Consider the following 21,444-nt stretch of genomic DNA (forward strand, 5'->3'; position numbering starts at 1 on the left):
AAAAAGAGGTATCCTCTAGAGTAATGGGCATGTTCTTAGAGATGGAAACCCAGAATTTGAACACTGCCCTGAACTCTGTTTCCTCATTCTTCCCACCCAATCCATCCACCTCCTCTAAGCCATGGTATAGAGATCCCTAACAGTGCTGACTGAGCTTTCCCCTGGCTGGTTCATTTTAAAACTCTCTTCCCATCCTTACATAATAAGAATCAGCTGGAGACATCGGCGTCTGCAGGATTTATATGCTTAACTCATTTTAGGCATTGGGCATGAGATCCAAGGAGGTGACAATCACAGCATACCAGAAACCCTGTGTGTTTATTCCTAATGGCTTTCATGTTGTTGACTGTAGGATGTATTTATGGCAGATGGCACGGGGGCAGTGACTGTTCTATCACCAATACAACTCCCTGGGATATAAGTAAGACCGATTTAGATGTAATGTCTTGAATAGCTGGTTGACTTTATTTTTTAAATTTCTATTTAGGTAACATTAGTGGGTATTATTAAAAGAGAAAAAATATCACCCAGCTAAAACAAAATTAAGTGGAGGAAAAAGAGACCAACGGATTTTCCAAAATACATCGATGTTTAATTTTTTAACATTTTGGATTACCATTTATTTTTCTAGTATGTATTCAGTGTTCACTGACATTACAATGCTATTCCTCTCTCAGCACATCGCTTTTCCATATAGATATATGATAGATAGATAGATAGAAAGAAATCCATCTTGGACCATGAAAATCAGCTGAAGAAGTTTGTATCTGCAGGGTTTATATAAATATCATATATATGACAATATATGATACATTTCATATATGTAATAAAATAAACCATATATATCAGATGTAAGCTCATTCAGTTCCTACCCATAAATCTGTACCCACATTTTCCCCTACTGTTTTGTCACAATGACACGAATCTATAGGGTATTCTTTGCCCAGGTCCTAAATCCCATATCATCCCAAGGACATCATTCATTTCTATATCTCTCTTCCCACCCCTTTCCTCTCTACTATGTCTATCCCATAAGCAATCAAATGCTGCCCATTGTCTTCTGTCTTGAAAATGAGTTAACTCCACTCTCCGCCTATGTCCCTGTGGCTATTGCTAATTCTCTTCTCACTTAAGAACTGGGCTAAAAAAAAAAAAAAGAACTGGGCTCCTTCTATAAGAACTTCCATTTTGTTAACTGCTATGCATTCCTAAGTCTTCCAAAATCTTCTTCCCTTCCCATGTCACTGAAACCTCTCTTACGTCTCAGTAACACTTGACAATGTTGACCACTCACTTCCTTCCTTTAAAAAAACCCAAAGTTTTCTTCCTGTGACTTGTGGGCCCCCAAGCCATTCAAGGTTGTTTTCCCTCTCTCGACATACTTCTCAGTCCCTTCCTGAGCTCCTAGTCTTCTTCTTCCAGCTCTCCGAATGGGTGCCAGCGTCCCCAGAGTTCCTCTCTTAACCATCATCTTCACTCCTTTCACTCGTGCTCCTGACAACTTCATTCATTCTTGCCTCTCTATTACTGTCTCTATGCTCATGGATATTCCTTCTTGTTTCTCCTTTTACTTACAGTTCATAAATTTCAAAAAACAAGAAAACACACTCAAAAGAAGAATAAAAGATTATTCCACACACTATAGCTGTGGCCCCAAAGTTGGATTTTTTTTTTTGCATTTATTTTGTGTATTTTTCAAAACTTTGTAGCACTTATGCAACTAAAGGTGCAGTACAGGTTTACTAAGAAGGTTTCAACAGAAGCAGAATTCTCACAGTATTTGTGTCTAAAGTTGGAAGTTAGATTATCACCAAAGTGCCTATTATATCTTTATTAATATGGCATTGTTATCTGACATATTCCCCGTGTAGACTAAAATATTCTTCTCGGCATAATCTAAAAATCTATGTTCTGATTCCATCAACTGTCTTGAAAGTGACTTAAAAAAGGATCCAGTCCAAGGTCACATATTGCATTAATTTCTGCCTCTTCAGTCTCTTTCAGTCTGACACAGTCCTTCAATCTTTCTTTGTCAGTCAAGACTTTAAAGTTATTGAGTATTACAGACAAGTTATTTTCCAGAACGCCACTCCTCGGGGATTATCCAACATTCCTCCATGAACATTCAGGTTGTATGATACAGTGTCTTCAGGAAGTCGTATCTGGCAGCACGTGATGGCAGTCTGTCCTGGAGAGAAAGAGAAGAATGATGAAGTCGACAACTGGAAAAATGGTATGCAGAAGTCCTTTGTACTAGTCTTACTTTACCAAAAGTTTGAAATCATTTAAAAGAAAATAATTTTTAAAAATGGAGAATGAGGAATGGGTGGTGGCTCAGGTGACAGTGACCTAGGAATTGATAATCATTCAACCTGGATGGTAAATGTGTGGGTGTATGTTATTTCCCTGATATTTTGTTATGTTTCAACTTTCCATTGAAAAAAAGTTTAATTTTAATTTCTACCCACATGGAGATTGTTCCAATTCACAAAATAAATGCAAAATTTCCAACCCCAAGGAACTGACCTGAAACTTTAACCCAATTCCATAACCTTTCAGTGAGATTAGAGAAACTAAGGGACTTTTTCATGTTTCCTAATTTCTTATCTAAAGGTGCACAAGCTAGAATAATGGAGAACATTTAGGGCAAATATTTTGAATATTACCTACAAAAATGGCAGAGTACGGAGCATAGTACAAAAACCGTCAATTCCTAAAAACATGTATTTCTGAATCAGCTTTAAAAGGATGATGACTTTGGTTTGCTCTTTGAGGGACATTTATTTTCAGAGTAAAGAATCATTGTGTGCGCATTGCACACCTTCACATGTATTCCCCGCTGGAACATCCCACATGTTCATATCAGTACAGGTCCATGGAGTGGGCTGAAGGTGAATCCCACAAGATATGTCTAGGTCCTAATCCCCAGAATCTGTGAATATCGCTTTAGACAGCAAAAGACTAAATATAACTTATATGTCAAAAGGTTGATTGAATTTAAGATCTTGAGAGGAAGAGGGTATCCTGGGTTATTCTGATGAACCCTAAATGCAATCCTATGTGTATCCTTATAAGCAAGAGACAGAAGAGGTGTGGAGACTAGTGTAAAAACTCAACTCAAAACACTTCTGGCACCAAATATGTAGGGATCTTCCCCCCCCCCACACACACACATATCAATTGATTTTCCAACTCTCCAGACACCAACTAAGCGTCCTACAATTTAATTCAATTCTAACACTAACCACCCAAAGTTAGCACCAGACTCACAGGTTTAAGGGTTCAGTCCCACAAGACTGCCCTCCCTTCAGATGCTAGTTGGCAAATAATAGTTCCCCAGGTACCCACCCCTCTGTTCAACTTGGCTGCAAAGTCACAGCTCAACTTCAGGTTCGGTAATTGATGGGACAGCTCACAAAACTCAGGGAAACGTTTACTTACATCCACCAGTTTATTATAAAGCTTATAGGAGAGGTACACAGGATGAGGTCTGGAAGGGTCCCAACCTCAGGAGCTCCCAACCTCAGGAGCTCCCAACTTCAGGAGCTTCCATCCCCATGGAGTTGGGGTGTGCCACCCTCACAGCACATAGATGTGTTCATCAGCCTGGAACTCTCCAAATCCTATAGTTTAGGGACTTTTATAGAGGCTCCATCAAATAGGCATGATTAATTACTAACTCGGTCTCTAGCTTCTCCATCCTGCAGTGATGAAAGTTCCAACCTTCTAATCATGGCTTGATCTCTCTGGTGGCCAGTGTCTACCCTGAAGCCCCATGCAAGAGCCCACCAAGAGTAACCTCATTACAGCAAAAGGTGCTTCTTTCACCCAAGAAACTCCAAGTGATTTATGAGCTCTGTGTCTGATGCTCCCATCACTTCTATCCCTTAGGAAATTACAAGAGTTTTAGGAGCTCTGTGTTGAGAGTAAGGGGCAATGACCAAATATATATTGCCTATTATGTCACACAGAGAGACACACAGAGGAGAGACATACAGAAGAGGTGAAGATGGAGCAGAGAGAAATATAGTCACAAGATGAAGAACCTTGGAACCATCAGAAGTTGAGTGAAGGGCAGGGACTCTGCCCTCGATGTGCTGGTGGCAATGCAGTCCCGCTGGTAACTTGATGTCGGACCTAGTCTTCAGAAATATGAGAAATTAATGCCTGGTGTTTTAAACCACTGTGATGAAACTTTTATGTGTCAATTTGTCTTGGCTAAGGGATGCCCGGAAAACTGGTAAAAGTATGTCTGCGTATATCTGTGAAGGTGTTTCTGGAAGAGATTTGCATTTGAATCAGTAGATTGAGTAAAGAACTCAGCCGTGATCAGTGCTGGCAGGCAGGCCTTGTCCAATCCCTTGAAGACTTGAAGAGAACAAAAAGATGGAGGAAGGGCCAATTTGCTTTCTCTCTTTTCTCGAGCAAAATTTCCATCTTATGCCCTCTGAATTCAGAGCTTCTGGTTCTCAAGCCTTCAGACTCCAGGACTCAACACGGTGCTGTTCCCCCACCTGTTGCTCCCCCACCTGAGCCTCAGACTGGGATTTACACTACTGGCAGATGTGGTTCTCCAGCTTGGAGATGGTATATTATGGGATTTCTCAGGCTCCATAATCACATGGGCCACGTCCCATAATCTACCTTCTCTTATATATCTAAGTCTAGATAGACAGACAGACAGACAGATAGATAAATCAATAAAGATGTATATAGAGGCAGATCCTATTGGTTCTGTTTCTCTGGAGAACCCTGACTAGTATAGACAGCTGGTTTATGACAATCTGTTACAGCAATCCTAATACACTAAAACAATAATGCCTGTATCTTATTCTTCAAAAATGATTCTCTTAAACCTAATCAACATTCTATTAGAATTAAAGAAAATTAGGGTATCTCATCACAAAATGATGGACTAAGAGGAGTCCATCAAGATTTCATTTGCATGGAGTAAAAATATAAGCCTTCGAGGTTTCATAGTCCTCATCATAGTGCCATAAGAACTCACCCTTATTATTTGCAGTCTGTGTCTCAATATGGGGAACAGAGTGAATGCCTGACATCCTCAGATAAAACATTTGATTAAACCCTTGCGATCCATACGGTGCGTGAAGTCTTGTGCTATCACTAGTAATATAATGGAAACCGTTAAAGTGGCTCTGTGAACTTCAGCAACTCAGGATGAAATTTGATGTTAGTTTTGAAACAGGACCACCTCTGTAATTCAAAGGACCAGTGAAAAGTAAAAACACGGGGCTTTTTATTCAGAAATTAAGAATATAAAAATAAGAATTAAACCAAGAATGGGGCCCTGCACAGCTGCACAAGTCAAACACCCACGAAACCAGCCTTGCGTGGAAATAGCTTCTAGTTAAGAGTTCAGCCCAAGAAGAGAGTATATCTTAATGAAAATCTTAGGAGGTTACTTTTCCTAAAAAAAGAAAAAAAAAAAAAAAGAAGGGCAATGAGCTTCCCCCCTACTTTACAGAAGAGGAAACAAATAAAGCTGGAAGTCGGCGTGCTGATGAGCAGCAGAAGAAGGTAAGTCCTCCTCAGCAACATAATAAAGACTCTCCCTTGAACAAGTATATTCACTGGCAAGGCAAAAAAATTGTGTATATATACATATATATATAAATATACATGTGTATGAATATAGGCACACAGATATATACATACAAATATATATTAGAATATGGCAATAATGACATATCATATTAATACAATATATTGATTTGTATATGCTGATATAACTAATACACTTGTACATATACTAATATATACTTTTAAAATATATAATACATATATTATACATATTATATTAATGAGAGACCTGATGGGAAGCATTAAAGGAAGAATTTGACCAATGAGTTCCTTTCTTTAAAGTTTTTAATTCCAGTTAGTTGACATACACTGCTATTATTAGTTCCAGGTGTACAATAGAGTGATTCAGCACGTCCACACAACACCCACTGCTCATCCCAAGTGCCCTCCTTCATCCCCAACACCTGTTTCACCCAACCCCCCACCCCCTTCTTCTCTGGTACCATCAGCTTGTTCTCTATACTTAAAAGTCTCTTTTTTTTATCTCTCTCTCTCTTTTCACCTTTGCTTCTTTGTTTCTTAAATTCTGCATATGAGCCAAATCATATAGCATTTGTCTTTCCCTGACTGAATTATTTAGCTTAGTATTATACTCTCTAGCTCCATCCGTGTCATTACAAATGACAAGCTCTCATTCTTTTTACGGCTGAATAATATTCCCTGTCTATATACACCACTTCTTCTGTATCCATTCATTTATCAGTGGACCCTTGGGCCGCTTCCATAGTTTGCCTATTGTAAATAATGCTGCTATAAACATAGGGGTGCATGCATCCCTTTGAATTAGTGTTCTTGTATTCTTTGGGTAAATACCCAGTAGTGTGATTGCTGGATTGTAGGGTAGCTCTATTTTTGACTTTTTGAGGAAACCCCTTACTGTTTTCCATAGTGGCTGCACCAGTTTGTACTCGCATTAACGGTGTACAAGTGTTCCTTTTTCTCCACATCCTCGCCAACACCTGTTGGTTCTTGTATTGATTTAAGCCATTCTGGAAGGTGTGGGGGGAAAGCTCACTGTAGTTTTGATTTGCATTTCCCTGCTGATAAGTGATGATGAGCATCTTTCCATGTGTCTGTTGGCCATCTGTATATCTTCTTTCCAAACCAATAAATTCTAACATAGCTCAAAAAGAGAAAAACAGTAAGAGAGATCTGTAATCAAGTTCAAAAAACCTTGTAGAACATGAGAAGCAGAATCAAACATAAATCAGAATAGAAATTTTCTGTGCCATATCCAACTGAGAGTTTTTACTAATTCTTTAATTAGGAGGCAATTGGAGTATATTATTACATGCAATAATATTTTAATGTTTGTATAAAATTAAGCTCACACTAACCTTCTAGTAAAATGAACATATTACATGGTGTAATTTAGTCATGCTTAACCAAGCTTTGGGTCATCTTCAAAACACCACAAGTTAAAAGAAAAAAAATGTATTAGCACAGTGACAGAGAACATTCTAATTGCTGTTATATTCTGCTCTAATACTTGCATTTCAAAATAAACAAATCCAGGGTCCTTTATAGAATATTATTATGACCAAAATTTTTTTCCATCTTAGCACTTATATGGTCATGGACCTCACCTCAGGGAGCTTATGCCCCAGGAACCAAACCAAATACAGATGCCTCTAGCAAAAAAAAGGAAAGCAATAAATTCCAATGGAGTCCAAATTTCAGAATAAATAATTTAAGACAGTTCTTGATACCCCAAATTGTCCATTTCCTCATACCCAAGTATTATTGGTTGCCTATGTTCTTTTGTCTGCCACTATATCAATAATTGTCACGATGCAAAATCTCCTGGCTCACCGCAACCCAATTACATTTTCAGTAATTGAAATCCTTTCACCACTAAATCTCTCAAAGGAAATCACCATCATTCTAAGAGCTAATACTGATCAAACACTCTCCTAATTCCTTGCATGAATGATCTCACTTAATACACGTAGTATCTCATTTAATACATATGTGAGGCAGGTATCTTAATGTTCACGTTTTGTAATTGAATCCTCCGAGGTGCACGAGTTTAAGAAATTTGCCCAGAGTCACAAGGTGACAGTAAAGGAGTCAGGGTTCACACCCCAGCAGTCTCTGCTTGTAGCTTGCACTTTTATTCACTCCCCTGTGTTGCCTCCAGACTCCGGTCAGCAAACTCGCTGATAGGCGAACCCCTGCAGCACAGAGATCCATCAGAGGAGCAGGCCCCTTCAGAGCTGGGCCCAACAGACAGCAAATCCTACGTGAGTGCGGAGCTTGCAATCTTGACACGGCTTTTTTCAGCTCTTCCTTCTCCTCTCTTTTATGTATCTCATGTAATTCCTTTCTCATGCGTATCTGGCCTCAAGATCTGGTTGTTCCACTGCATCATAGGGTTGGCTTTTTTTTTTTTCTTTCTTTGTAGAAATTTGATTACTAACTACACATTTTCCCGAGGTTACAATTTAGAACTTGTCACAGAGGCCTGCATCTTTTTTTTCCTGGTAGAACACTTTGTCCTATCTGCCTTTGGGGCTGTGAACCCCCAATCCCCTCCCCTCACTTCCCCTCCCAGCCTCCGGATTGGAGGGTTTAATGAGCCCGTGCGCCGGTAGGCAAGTAAAGGAATGACTAATTTAGTCCAGATTGAAAATACATCCCCCTATTTTGTAGAAAGATGTAAATAGTATAGAACATTTTTAAGTACTCCTGGTCTGAAGAATTCTGGAATTATTCGTCTAACCTGTTGTTCTCGACATCATCTAGGTTACATTTAACATGCTTATTTGTTCTTAAAATGAAGGTACGTAGAAATAGTTGCCTAATAGTAAATGATCAAATTAGCTGAAATACGTGCACCCACAAGGACAACATGGATCCTACCTCAGTACATGCACTTAACCCAAGTAAGAGTTAAGATAATCGAAGGAGACCGTGTGAAGTTCTGATATATTGAGGAATTTGTTCCAAGAACGGAACATGGCTTTGGCTCTCACTTAGAAACTATGTGGATTTACAAACAAGAAAACTGCAGAACTAGAACTATCTAAAGACTATAAAAAATAAAGAAGTATGAAAGATGCTTAGCAAATCTATGAGCCAACTCTCCTTTGTCTTTTAATTACATTGTTATGCTTAAGATAGACGTCTCGAACATCTTAGATATTCTTTCTCAAATATCTTTACATGAATACATGCTTTTCATTCAGCTTTCTCATATCCTTCATTTTTATGTTTTCTGATTTTTTTTTTGTTTTTTACCATCACCTTAGGTTATTTCTTTAAATATTTCAATTCATCATGTTTTAAACTCATCTAGTTAAAGATATCCTATCTCCTGGCAGCACATCCCAAAGTAAACCAATACAGACACACATACGCACATATACCAAAATACTAAAGAATGAAAACAAATTCACAAGGCCAATCAATAGCAACACAGACACACTTAAGTACAAATATTTTTACATTCTAGTTCAATCAATGTTCTGCTCACTGAACCATGCTACTTCAGTAGGACATCCAGTACATTGTTACTGATCAGCAATTGCCAAATGTTTAACTACCAGTAAAAACAGCTTTGTGCTCAACCTATGAACGATACCCAGATCAAAGCAAAACTATTCCCAAACACAACAGTATTGTCCCGTCTATTGTTTCCAAATCCTAGGCTGTAGCCAGCCAACAAAATCAGCCTTTCTTGGTGGGCTTAATTACTTTTTTTATCACAGCCATGGCTCCCCCAGTAAGAATAGCAATCCTGACTAAAGCAAATCAGTGTTAACTATTCTAGAAAGAAGGGCTTCAGTGTAGGCAACTACTGGTGCCAGCATCACTTGCCAGGTGAAAACACAGTGTGGTGTCATGGGATTTCCCAACAAAGACACGTTGAGTTCTCTCTTGAAACACAGGGTCAGATGCGACTCGTTAGGTATTTATTAAATTTTACCACTGTTCGTCATTTCCTCTGCATTCAGCAAGCCATCGCTGTCTGGAATTAGCATTATCCACTTGACCCCTAGACCATCAGTCCATAACAGGGTGTATTCACTGAAATGCATGCAATTAAAAGCTTGTTCAAATGCTATACTTTTATTTTGGATGTTTGCATATGTCCTTGATTCTAGTAACTGTTCCATCTTCCTGACAGCAAGCAAAGAAAGGGCATTTTGAGCAGAAAATAATTTGATATTCATAAAGCTGTGAAGCCATAAGGCCTCAATTCTAAATTTCATAGAGCAGAAAACCGAGGTCCAGAGAAGTTCAGAGACTGTCTTAGTTCATTCAAGCCAGACTAATATCTGAAACTGAGGCCTCCAGACTTCATGTAAGCTCATCATTTTCCATCATGTGCTGCTCCTTATTGCCCTACCAGCATCCTATGACTGCTACCTACAAAAAAGACATCAAATGACTTCACATGGGAGTATTGGCTTTTATTCTAATTATTAGCTATTTATGTTATTTATATTGATTGGAAGTATTCTAATAGCTCTTAGAAGTCTATTTTTAAGCACAAAACAAGTGAACAAGTGGAACATTCTTATTAGAGGCTAAATGGAATTATTAGTTACATTCATAAGCAGCATTCCTCACATAGATAATAGCAACCAGAACCCATAGTAATGGATCAGGTTTTACAAAATTAATTTAAAATATTCAAGAAGTCTTTCTTTCACTTTTAATCATTAAGGTACCAGAATAGTAAGTATATGAAACGTCTTTCCATTCCATTATTATTTAGAAAGAAAGTAAATAAATATTGACCTGCTTATGGGATTTAGTCAGTATCACACGAAGTACAGCATGGCACAGTGGTTCTCAACCATAGATGAGTGTTTGAAACATCTGAGAAACTCTTTAAAATCTCATTAGCCAGGCCACAGTGAAGACTGGTTATAAAAAAAAATCTCTGGAGTTGGAACCAGGGCATTGGTATTTTTAAAGCTCTCCAGGAAATTCCAATCTACAGCTAAATTTGAAAATCATTGAAATAGAACACAAGCTTTATATGCAACATATATGGCATTGGGTCCTGTATTGGTCCTTTACTTTATAAACTTGGGCAAATTTCTTTATCACTCTGTGCTTTGGTTTCTAATTCTGTAACATAACAATGATGAGAATGAGAATACCTACCTTGTAATGTGGTTCGGTTGATCAATGTTAATATATATCATTCTACACAGCACATGACAAAGGACAGGTAGTCAACGAATATTAGGTATTAGTTTATGAGGAGGCTCTGTTTCTATCAACAGTGGCATAGCTTGTGTCAGACTAAACTTCCTGTAAATACCAATCAAAAACTCTAGACAAATATTAAAAAAGCAACTGTTGAAGACATCAGTGTACAATCCAAAGCAGGCAGAAACTGGAGAAAATCCAGTCCTTACAGAAAGCACACGAGGCAAGCTCCATAATTAGTTGGCTTTCCCCCTGAGGACACTCTCGGGCTTACTGCAATGCAGGCAGAGAATAGAAATCAACCAGGAAACAGTATCCTATTGTGAAGAGGACACAAAGGATGGAATATGGGACTGCTAGCCGAGCAGTAAATTGAATGAAAAATTCCAAAGAGTAGGGAAACACAGAAGGGATGCCCCTAAATCTGCATGCAGATACCCTGGACTTTGCCTTACATCTGAACTGTCCATGCTCATGGGGAGAATATCAGGAACTCAGCAGAATGCAGCTGCTAGAGAATAAAGAACTGAGAAAGCATTTCAGCAGCTACCTAAAAGTGGAGAGACTTTGTAGTTCAAGACTGGCCAGGTGAATTGGGTTTAACAGATACCTTCACTTTTCATTGAATCTCTAAAGATCCACACATTAGGGGTAAGAACCATGACTAAGTCTGTGTCACAGAATGAAGGATAAAACCAAAGAGATACACAAGCACACACAAACCCTAAAAGCAAACCTCCAAAAGATCGAAGGATTATGTTAGGAACTTATAAGCCATGTATTAGCCTTTCAGAACAAAATTTAACACCCTCTAGAAAAAGATAACATAATCCAGAAGGTTTATCATCCAAAATATTCAGTACCCAATCAAAAATTACTAAACATACTAAAAAGCCTGAAAATATGGCCCAAGCAACAGGAAAAAATTAATTAATAGAAGCAGATCCACCTATAACTTAGATGTCGAAATTAACAAAAACTTTGAAACCATTAATAGAATTCTGCTAAAGAATTTAGAAAAAAGGTAGACCAAATAGATGAATATATAGTATCTCAGCTGAGAAGTTAAAAACAGAAACATAGGCAAGAAAAATACATGGAAATTGCATAACTAAAAATACAATATCAGAAATAAAAAGTTCATTATATTGGCTTAATTGCAGGCTAGGTCTACCAAAGAAAGAGTCAGTTAATTAACCCAAAGGCAGAAAAACAGGGAAAAAAGAAGAAATACACATAATAGCAATTGAAGACCTGTGGGCCAATATTTTATTATCTGGCATACGTGTCCCAGAAGGAGATCTGGAGACAGAAGAAATACTTAAAGAGAAAATAGTTAAAACATTTCCAAACTGATAAAAAAAAAAAAAAAAAAAAAAGATGCCAACAGACCCTTAAACATTGCAAATTTTCAGCAGGGCAAACACAAAGATAAACATACCCTGGGTATCTTTTGTTCAAACTGGTAAATACCAACGATTAAAAACTTATTAAAAACAATCAGAGAAGAAAAGCAGCACATTACAGTTGGCAACAGCGATATGAATGATGACTAGTTTCTTACAAAAAAATGATGGAAGATGGAGGATAATGAAATTTTCTCTTTAAAATGTTACATGAAAAATCTCTCAACTATTAAGATTACATCAGCAACTATATCCTTAAAGAAATGAAAGCAAATCAAAGCCATTTTGAACAAAGCTGAGAGAATGTATTGCAAGCCAAACTTCAGTACAAGAAATGCTAAAGGGGGACACCTTGGTGGCTCAGTCAGCTAAACCTTTAACTCTTGGGCTCAGGTCATAATCTTAGGATCATGAGATCGAGCCCTGGGTGGGGCTCTGTGCTGAGCATGGAGCCTGCTTAGGATTCCCTCTCTCCCTCTCTCCCTCCCCACTACCCCTGAGCATCTGCTCTTACTCTCTCTGTCTCTATCTAAAAAGAAAAAAAATAGACTAAAAGAAAAAGAAATGCTAAAGGAAGTTCTGCATGCTGAAGAAAATAACAGCAAATGGAAATACAGATCTGCAGGGAGGAATAAAGACTACAAGAAATGGTAAGTATTCGGGTAAATATAAAAAACAATTTTTCCTAAATTATTGAAAAGTTAATTGACCATTGAAAAATGAAAAAAAAACATACTTTACATACTTTAATATATAGACAGAAGTCTGGAAACATGGAAAGTCCCTGGCAAGAGTGTGTAAATGGAATTCTACAATTCTAATATTCTTACCTATACCTGTGGCAGTAAATATTCACTTAAGCAGCATCTGATAAGTTAGAGGCATATCTTGCAAATGTCTACAGCAAGCAATGAAAAAAATAAAACATCTTAGCAGCTGCTCTATAAATAGAGAACGGAAGCAGAGGAGTAGATGCGGCCCTCACCATTTCACCACCCACCCTCCACTTCGGGACCCCCCAAAATAGACTGACACCTGAAGGTGGGAAGGCAGAGAAGTGAATTCCCTAGAGTCTTGAATTGGCTGAAACTATCCTACGGTCTGAGATTTTACTTCTGCAATCCCAGAACAGGGGCTTACAAGAGAAATGACATTTAATGGAAATATGCAGTTACATTTCTTCTACTTCTGAGCTTACAGACTGATATTTTACATTTGTTTTTATGTGCCTGCAACTGTAGGAGACAGAAAAGTGTCTGGAAAGATGTGTACAAAGCTACTTGGTCAATATATCTGAGAAATGGGGCTAGCGAAGCCAGGGGTGAAGGACTTAGACTCTATACTTCATACACTTCTGGGGCATTTCCCCATGTTTATTTTAACACAAAGGAGCGGAAACATATGTAAAACAGCTTTTTAAAAATTCAACAAGCCAGCTTCTCCACTCACTAGCTCTTTGACATAGAGGAGATTACTCAACCTCTCTGGGTTTCCCCATCAGTGTAATGGGGATAACCACTGTACCTAATTTAAGAGCTTGTAGTAAGGTAAAGAGAGCAGTGCTTTTCTGCTTAACCTGGTCCTTCAGGCCTGATTCATTAGGACATTAAAAAGGCAATATGAGCATATGCAATATTTTATGAGACAGCTGAAGCATTCTGTGTCCCCACACAATATTTTTGAGGTAAATGTATGACTATTAAAACTATGTGAGATAAAGACTGTAAAAAAATTAGATTAAGTGTTGCCACCAAATTAGAAAAAATACCACTAGTTTCCCGTTGGTTTTTGATTTTAGAAATGCAGATGGAGGATTAACAAAAGAAGGAACAAGTAAGGGTCTACTGGTTGGCCGGTCCATTGGTGGGCTGCTTAGGTAGTGACACCAGGATCTCGGCACAGTGCGATGCTCACGGGCCGGCCAACAGCCAGAAACAACAGGCTAAGGGATCAGATCTCATTCTCAGGGCAGAGCACGTGCCCACTGAGTGAAATGGAGGGCAAAATTATCCCCTCTGTGTAAATATGTGTTCTCTTTTTCCCTTAGTCAAGCTATAGTTAAATTTTTATATACTAAATGTTGGGAGAATGTGAACCCATTGTGCTGGCACAGACTTAATACTTGGCTTACCCTCAGCAATCATGCGTCCTAGAGATCAGGAAAGTGTTCCTGTATTTATGAAAGATTAAGAATATTGACAGCAAAGAGGGGCACCAGGGTGGCTCAGTTGGTTAAGCGTCTGACTCTTGGTTTCAGCTCAGGTCATGATCTCAGGGTTATGAGACTGAGCCCCACAGAGTATGCTGGACATTCACCCTTCCCCTCTGCCTCTCTCCCTGCTCATGCTCTCCCACTCTCTCTCTAAAATAAATACATATTTTTTTCTAAGAAGAACATTAACAGCAAAGAGAGTAAGGATAAATATTTCTTATAAGTTTCTGTTCCTTCTTCTATTTATTTATTTTTTATTTTTTCCTTTTCTTCACCCCTACAAAGGATAGCATTTACATAGACTGTGCTGAACTGACCTGGTTCAAATTGAAGGACATTAAAATCCCTAATGCAAATGGTTCTCATAATTTAACTTACACAGGAGAAGTGATGTTGGTAACACTCGGTCCCAAGCCAAACTCGGCAATCTTCTTCTCATTTCCTTTTCTGAAACCTTCTTCTTGCCTTGCCTCTCATCTATGGTTCTTTCCATTGCCAACACCATCATCTTGCCCACCAGCTACCCAAAGTCTTCCATCTTTACAAAGAAAAAATCACGAAAACAAAAAATTATCGTTCTAATCCTTACCTTATTTCAAGGGTTTTTCTCATATTAAAATAATTCATATCTAGTCTGATCAAGAAAAAAAAAACTCACAAAACTTCCTGGAAATAAGTTGTGATTTCAAATAATTTTCTACTCAAAATAATCTTTGCAGTATACAGAGGACTATTCCTGGGTCTTTTGCTTATTGCTTATTGCTACCCCAATACCTCCCATAGGATTTCCATGCACACCTGTACACACACTCACATTGTGTCTAAAACAGAATAAATAAAAATAGTCATTCTTTCAGGCAGATACAATGGCTGCCTCAATAAACCACAAGTCACAAGTAGCAGGTAAAGAGAACCGTTTAGACTTTATTTCTGGCAAACAATTTGAGCCTGTATCTGAAAAAGTGCCTCCAGTCTGGTATTCCCTGCTAAAATTATCTCAAATAATACATGTAGAGGAAGCTACCAAATCAATTTCTTTTCACCCAGTTTAGGGGTTTTGACCAATTTCTTTATCACTATGCAATCAATCACAACTTCCAGATGTCAAACTTTGCCATTATCATAGCTAAGTGGTTCAGTTAATACATTCTCAAATCAATATTTTAGTCGCAAGCCACCACCTCAGGCTTTTATGATCTTATTTTATTTCCTTCCATTGACATCAATGTTTCCTGGTAAGTTTCATAATTCCCCAGAGTTCGAACTTGCCTAAACAGTTGTTCTATTATTAATTGCTGACATTATTAAAGAGGTTTATTCTCCACTATGAAAAATCTAAACAGACAAATAATGAAAGTTAGTAACTAAAGTTGATTTTATAAGATATTAAACACATTGACATGTAGCAGTTTAGTAAATACTTGATGAACGAATTGATCAAAGAGTAAATTAATTGGCAAATATTTCTTAGCTTCCACGTAAAGGATTGATATTCAGAAGGGATTACACCCTTTTCATACTGGAACATTATCAACTACTTTAAAAGTGTCCCTCTGGTTTCTCTTTATTTATACTTACAAATATGTTTCCGTTTTTTTTTAAGAGATTAAATTTCTTTTTTTTAAAGATTTTTATTGATTTATTTGGGAGAGAGAGAGAGCGCCAGCAAAAGAGAACAGGAGCTGGAGAGGCGCAGAGGGAGAAGCAGACTCCTCGCTGAGCAGGGAGCCCAATGTGGGGCTCGGTCCAGGACCCTGGGATCATGACCTGAGCTGAAGGCAGACGCTAACCGGCCGAGCCACCCAGGCGCCCCTTGTGTTTCAGTTTTAAACCCTGCCTCAGGAAATGACTTCTCCATTTGTTAAAACACCCTCATCAGAAGAACCTACGTTCTACACACTGCACACAGGCTTTCTCAAAATCGGTTCTGTGCACACCGATGCTGCACACTTAGCTTAACCCTCGAAATCGAGCTTTATTCCTGTACCTGGTACCACACAGCTCAGACCTTGTGCTGAGAGCCTGATCCTTCTTTCCTAATTTTTGGCCAATATTATTTGATCTTTTCTTTACAGACTCATAGGTCCTAGGCTCTTGGTTCTCCAGGCTTCTCTTCTGGGTTTCTGACCCCTATTCCCTGACTTCCATGTTTCTTACCCACTTAGACCTATCGTGCCCACTGGCTCTTCCACAACCCATCAACTACTCCAGACCAGAGATCTTGGAGCTAGTCTGAATTCCAAAACCATCTTCATCCTACTGTGTCCTTTTGCCATGCCCACTTATACTCTATCTAGTTGTACATGGAAGGAAAACCAGAGCAAATGCATTCCGTGTACAAAGCTAGATCCTAAACTAGCCTTTATTTTACTGACAGCCTAGTTTCGACCCTCACCACAATTTCTCAGTCTTCTCGGAGATTTGATTTCTGAGTCTAGTGAAACACTTATTTGGCTCTTCCTGGCCCCCACCAGCCCACTTATTTCCCTACTAAAACTTTGTCCTTAAAAAAAATAATAATAAATAAATAAATAAATAAATAAATAAATAAATAATAAAACTTTGTCCTCCTTGTACTGGTATAGCAATGAAAAATAATAATGATGATGATGATGATAATAATAATAAATATAGCAAACAAACAATATTGAAAGAAAACAAACTTATTTTTTCCTTGGATCAAAACATCTCCTACTATAAACTCCCTGGGAATTACTGACCAAGTATGGTGGTTCAAAAGGGATCTCAGGTGTAAAAAATGATAACAATGTCTCTGCTGAAAAAGAGAAGAGATAAGGTAGTGTTAAATATCAACCTCGGTGAAGATGTGATTGCCACCTCTGCACCTAATCTTATGCTAGCAGTATGCTACTAGTTCATGCAAATGAAAAAATTTCTCCATCCAAGTGCATGATTCACAAAAAAGACATCCACTCACAAAAAGATACCCAGTTTAATGTCCCACAAATTGATCCAATCCTAGCAAACAGAGCCCTGGCTTCCCTGCTGCACACTAAGCAAAACGCCCCTTAATTATAGTGGCACCATGGAATGGTATTCAGAAAAAGCATAATGTTGTTCTTAAGTACAATGAAGGTTATGGAATATGTTTGTGTGTGGAACAGACCTCCTGAGGCCCTCGCCTCCGTTAATTCTGATTACTGATGATGGCTCCTTGTGGGAGAATATTTTTGGAAAAGGCATAACAATTGTTTCATATTTAATGCAGAAAAAAAAATGGTAGGTTGTTGATTTAAAATGTTTATTGCTCTTGTTTTGTTCATCCCATTGCTAACAAAAGACAGACATGGCTGCAAAATGCCATGGAAGACTGCAGACAGATGCATAGGGATAAAACGCGCACGCTGTGGGTTTCGACATGTGTCTAACTGAGCATTTCCAGATGTGAAAGGAAGGAGATAGATTGCAGACTAATAGAGAAGGACTTGCTTTCTTTTACATGCTTATAGTTGCTGTGGGTGTTTCCCCTCGAACTAGGAAAAAAAAAAAAAAAAAACCTTCATCAGTGAGAAGTAGGAGGTTGAAGGAAGAGTGTCATAAAAATCCTAGATCACTGACATCAAGTTTTCAATTTTATAGTTTTCCAAACTGTTTGAAACATTTCTCATTTTTATATAGAGCAGACACAAGTCTTTGATTTCTATCCACATTTTAAAAAATAAAGTTTACCCTCCAAACTGATGAGAGAAGAGAGAAGATACTTGTTTGATAAATCAGAAGTCACATGACAACTAGAACAACTCTCACCAAAGACATTATTTAGCTCTACCTCATACTGGACTCGGAACGTATAAATGTCTTGTCCTCCACATACAATCGTGACTGTGGGGAAGTCACTTTCGGAGTTCGGCTCACATTCCATGCTTGGAAGGCTCTCAAAACAAAGTGACCCACGTGACCTCTTCTACATTGTTGAGATAAATACACTAGTCAAAATCCACCCTTGGATTTTGAGAGCCATGACTATCAAGGGACAGATTGAAAAAACAAAATATCTGAGAAAGGCTTCCCTAGAAAATGTGTCAATGACCGAGAGAGGAAAAACCTTAAAATCAAGCATCATCATTAAGGCAAACAAAGGTGTATATGTTTTATAAAACATAAATTATCACTTAATGACATAAACAATTACCTTTTTTTTTTTTTTACTGTTTCCATAGTCAGTTTGCATAGTCTTGTAGACTAACACCCACCTTCTGTTTCCTGAATGTGATATGCTGTTCCTTTTTCTGCAAGAGAATTTAATCTTTATATGTTTCAAATTCACACTGTTTACTCCACTTCTATGAGCTCTATGAATATTATTCAGCCTTTCTTCTCCAGATGACATAAAGGAGAGGAAAAGACTAGACATAGGAACCATTAAAAGGAAAATACAAGTCAGAGCAAATACCCAAGGGGAAAAAAAAATCAAATATTCATGCTTGAAATGGTTGAAAAGGAAATGAAATTGGACCCTGGCAGAAATTCCTAAGTAAAAATTATTTCTGAAGTGTCCCAACATAAAAGCTTTCACTTGTAATCAAAATTCATTTAGGTTCAAAGGAGTACAAGGAATCTTCTGGGGGTGATGACAGCGTTTTGTAAATTGGTTGCAATGGTGCTTTTACAGGCATATTCAGCTGTCAATATTCATCAAATTATACACTTTAAATGGATGCGGTTTATTGCACATAAAGTATACCTCAATAAAGCTGACTACAAAACAAGAAGAAAGCAAACATTTATTTATGGTGCTTATATGAGAGCTAAGTATAATACTGAGAATAAATGACCTATGAACAATCATAAGCTTTTGCATTTCCACAAAATCTATTGCTTTGAATGTACTCTAATGCTACAGTTTCTCAATAAGAAGTTCATAAAATTATAATTTATAATAAATGTGAGGTTTCACAGACATAAGACAAAGTGGATATTCTAGTCAATTTTTTGTTATTTGGCTACAACTTCGAGTTCTATCCTGTTAATGCTGAAAAAGTTGAGAGGTTTCAGATTTTACAGTGGAATATAGAGTCTATGAAGTGGTAGATAGGAATCTGAAATATGCTGTCAGGAACTATGAGGGACCTGAAAATTCACCCTACTTGCAAGGTAACATTGCCAAATATATCACGGTTGCTAGTGGAAGACACAAGACTCCTGAGTCAGAGAGAAGGACAGTTTACTACTCAGAGCAATAGCAACAGCCAGATTATCAGTATTTTGGTGCCAGTTCCCCACACCCTATTGTAAGAGGATGCAATGAGGACCGAGTGACATCTGCACATACAGTGGGTCATGTTATAGGAGAGGGACCCTGAATTTAAGGAACCTGAATCTCTTTTTAGCAGGCAGTAAGCATTTTTAATTTTTCCTCCAGAGGGGGACACTTCTTAGCTCTTGAAAAGTTGTTCACAATACACAGATCCATCCAAAGATAGTCCAGACCACAGGGCAGTCAATTCCTCACTCACCACATTTGCAGAAATACTAAACATCCACAGAGAATTGCTTCTCAGTAATAACAATTCTAGTGTTAGAGGAAACACTTCAAGGTTCCTTGAATTCTTTAAGTAAAATTATGACTCATTTATTAAAAAATCTCTAGTTCCCCAGATCCCATTTTTATATTAATAGGCTTATTAAAACTGTGTAGCCATGTGCTCAGTTTGAGTCAGAATACCAAAAACAGCACCACAAAATGCGTATTAATTAATAGTCCAAAAACAGACAGAGCAGGGATCAGTCCACTATGTAAGGTACACAATCAACTTCCTTGTTAACAACCTGTGCAATCAATGGCAGACCTGACTGCTAATACTTCTTTCAGATGATGAGCTGCTGATCCATGGAATTCATTTCTTATTTGCCAAGGTAACAGAGGTAGAAATTAACCTGGTCTTCAAATTGGCTGCTCATAATCCCAAGACATTAATTAACATTTCATTAATATGTTAAAGGAACCAGAATTGAGGATTTTTATTTGACTTCCATCTTGCCACTCCTATATAGATAGGAGGCCAATATATTCCATTTGAAAACAATTATACCACTCATCAGATTCATAACTGAACCCAGGAATCTGTACATCTTCCTAGATTCCAATTTCTCTTTACCCTCCCCATATGTAAGCAGTTGCCCACATCCCCACCTTTATTCAAGAAATAGTTATTCTATCTGCTTGTGAGCAGAGACTGTGCCTTTTATCTAGTACCGTAGCACTTCCCGTTATGTCACACACGTAGTAGGTACATGATAAAAGTTTGTGGAATGAATAGATCTGCTGCTTTATCCATACCACAAGAAGCAATGCACAGAGAAGAATTTAGAAAAAAAAAAAAGATTTTCCTAGCAAACATGTTCTACCCACTAAATAATTATAGATACTTTCACATAACTGCTAACCCAAGTGTATGTTGTGTTTAATGGTAATCACAAAATCAATTTAAAAATGTCAAAATTGGGCAGCCCGGGTGGCTCACTGGCTTAGCACCACCTTCAATCCAGGGTGTGATCCCAGAGACCCAGGTTGGAGTCAGGCTCTCTGCATGGAGCCTGCTTCTCCCTCTGCCTGTGTCTCTGCCTCTGTGTGTGTGTGTGTCTCTACGAGTAAATAAATAAAATCTTTAAAAAATAATAATAATAAAATAAAACATAAAAATGGCAAAATTCTTTTCTGGCCCTTAATTACATTATCTGGCTGCATACCTGCGTAGACTTAAGTTTTGGGGGGTTTGTTTGTTTTTAGGAAAGAAAGCACTATCACTTCAATGTGCAGCAACTGGAATGATCTATGTATACATATGTAACTATATATGAACCTGGGATCTGAGCTGCGGGGCTCTGGTGGCATTCTTGGCTCAGACGATTTGACACTGTAAGGTCTAACGTCAAACTGGAAAAGAGCATTTAGTGGAAAGTCTTTGTGTTTATGTAGGGCTAGTTTGCTTGTAACCAGGTGGTTACCCTCAAAATGTACAGCTTCTGTCGGGAGGGATATGAGGAGAAAAATCAAAAAAATGAATCTCCAGATCTCATGGAAAAAATTTTAAC

At 38.0% G+C, this 21,444-nt stretch overlaps 1 long non-coding RNA gene across 12 annotated transcripts in view; it reads right to left on the reverse strand.

The window, feature by feature from the left end:
- Window positions 1-2: 2 nt before the first annotated feature.
- Window positions 3-21,444, reverse strand: part of LOC112652733 (uncharacterized) — a 32,172-nt gene continuing 10,730 nt past the window's right edge. For 4 of the 12 annotated variants that reach the window (XR_007410441.1, XR_007410444.1, XR_007410438.1 and 1 more), the window contains 4 exons: window positions 18,603-18,638; window positions 14,767-17,882; window positions 5,009-9,975; window positions 3-2,188 (listed from right to left, as the gene is read on the reverse strand). This is a non-coding gene — a long non-coding RNA (uncharacterized LOC112652733). Of the gene's footprint in view, window positions 2,189-5,008; window positions 9,976-14,766; window positions 17,883-18,541; window positions 18,639-21,444 lie in introns of all 12 variants that reach the window. The other 8 variants (XR_007410440.1, XR_007410443.1, XR_007410437.1 and 5 more) reach the window with 3 other exon arrangements.

Source organism: Canis lupus, chromosome 4 (assembly GCF_003254725.2).
Source record: "Canis lupus dingo isolate Sandy chromosome 4, ASM325472v2, whole genome shotgun sequence".
NCBI lineage: Eukaryota > Metazoa > Chordata > Mammalia > Carnivora > Canidae > Canis > Canis lupus.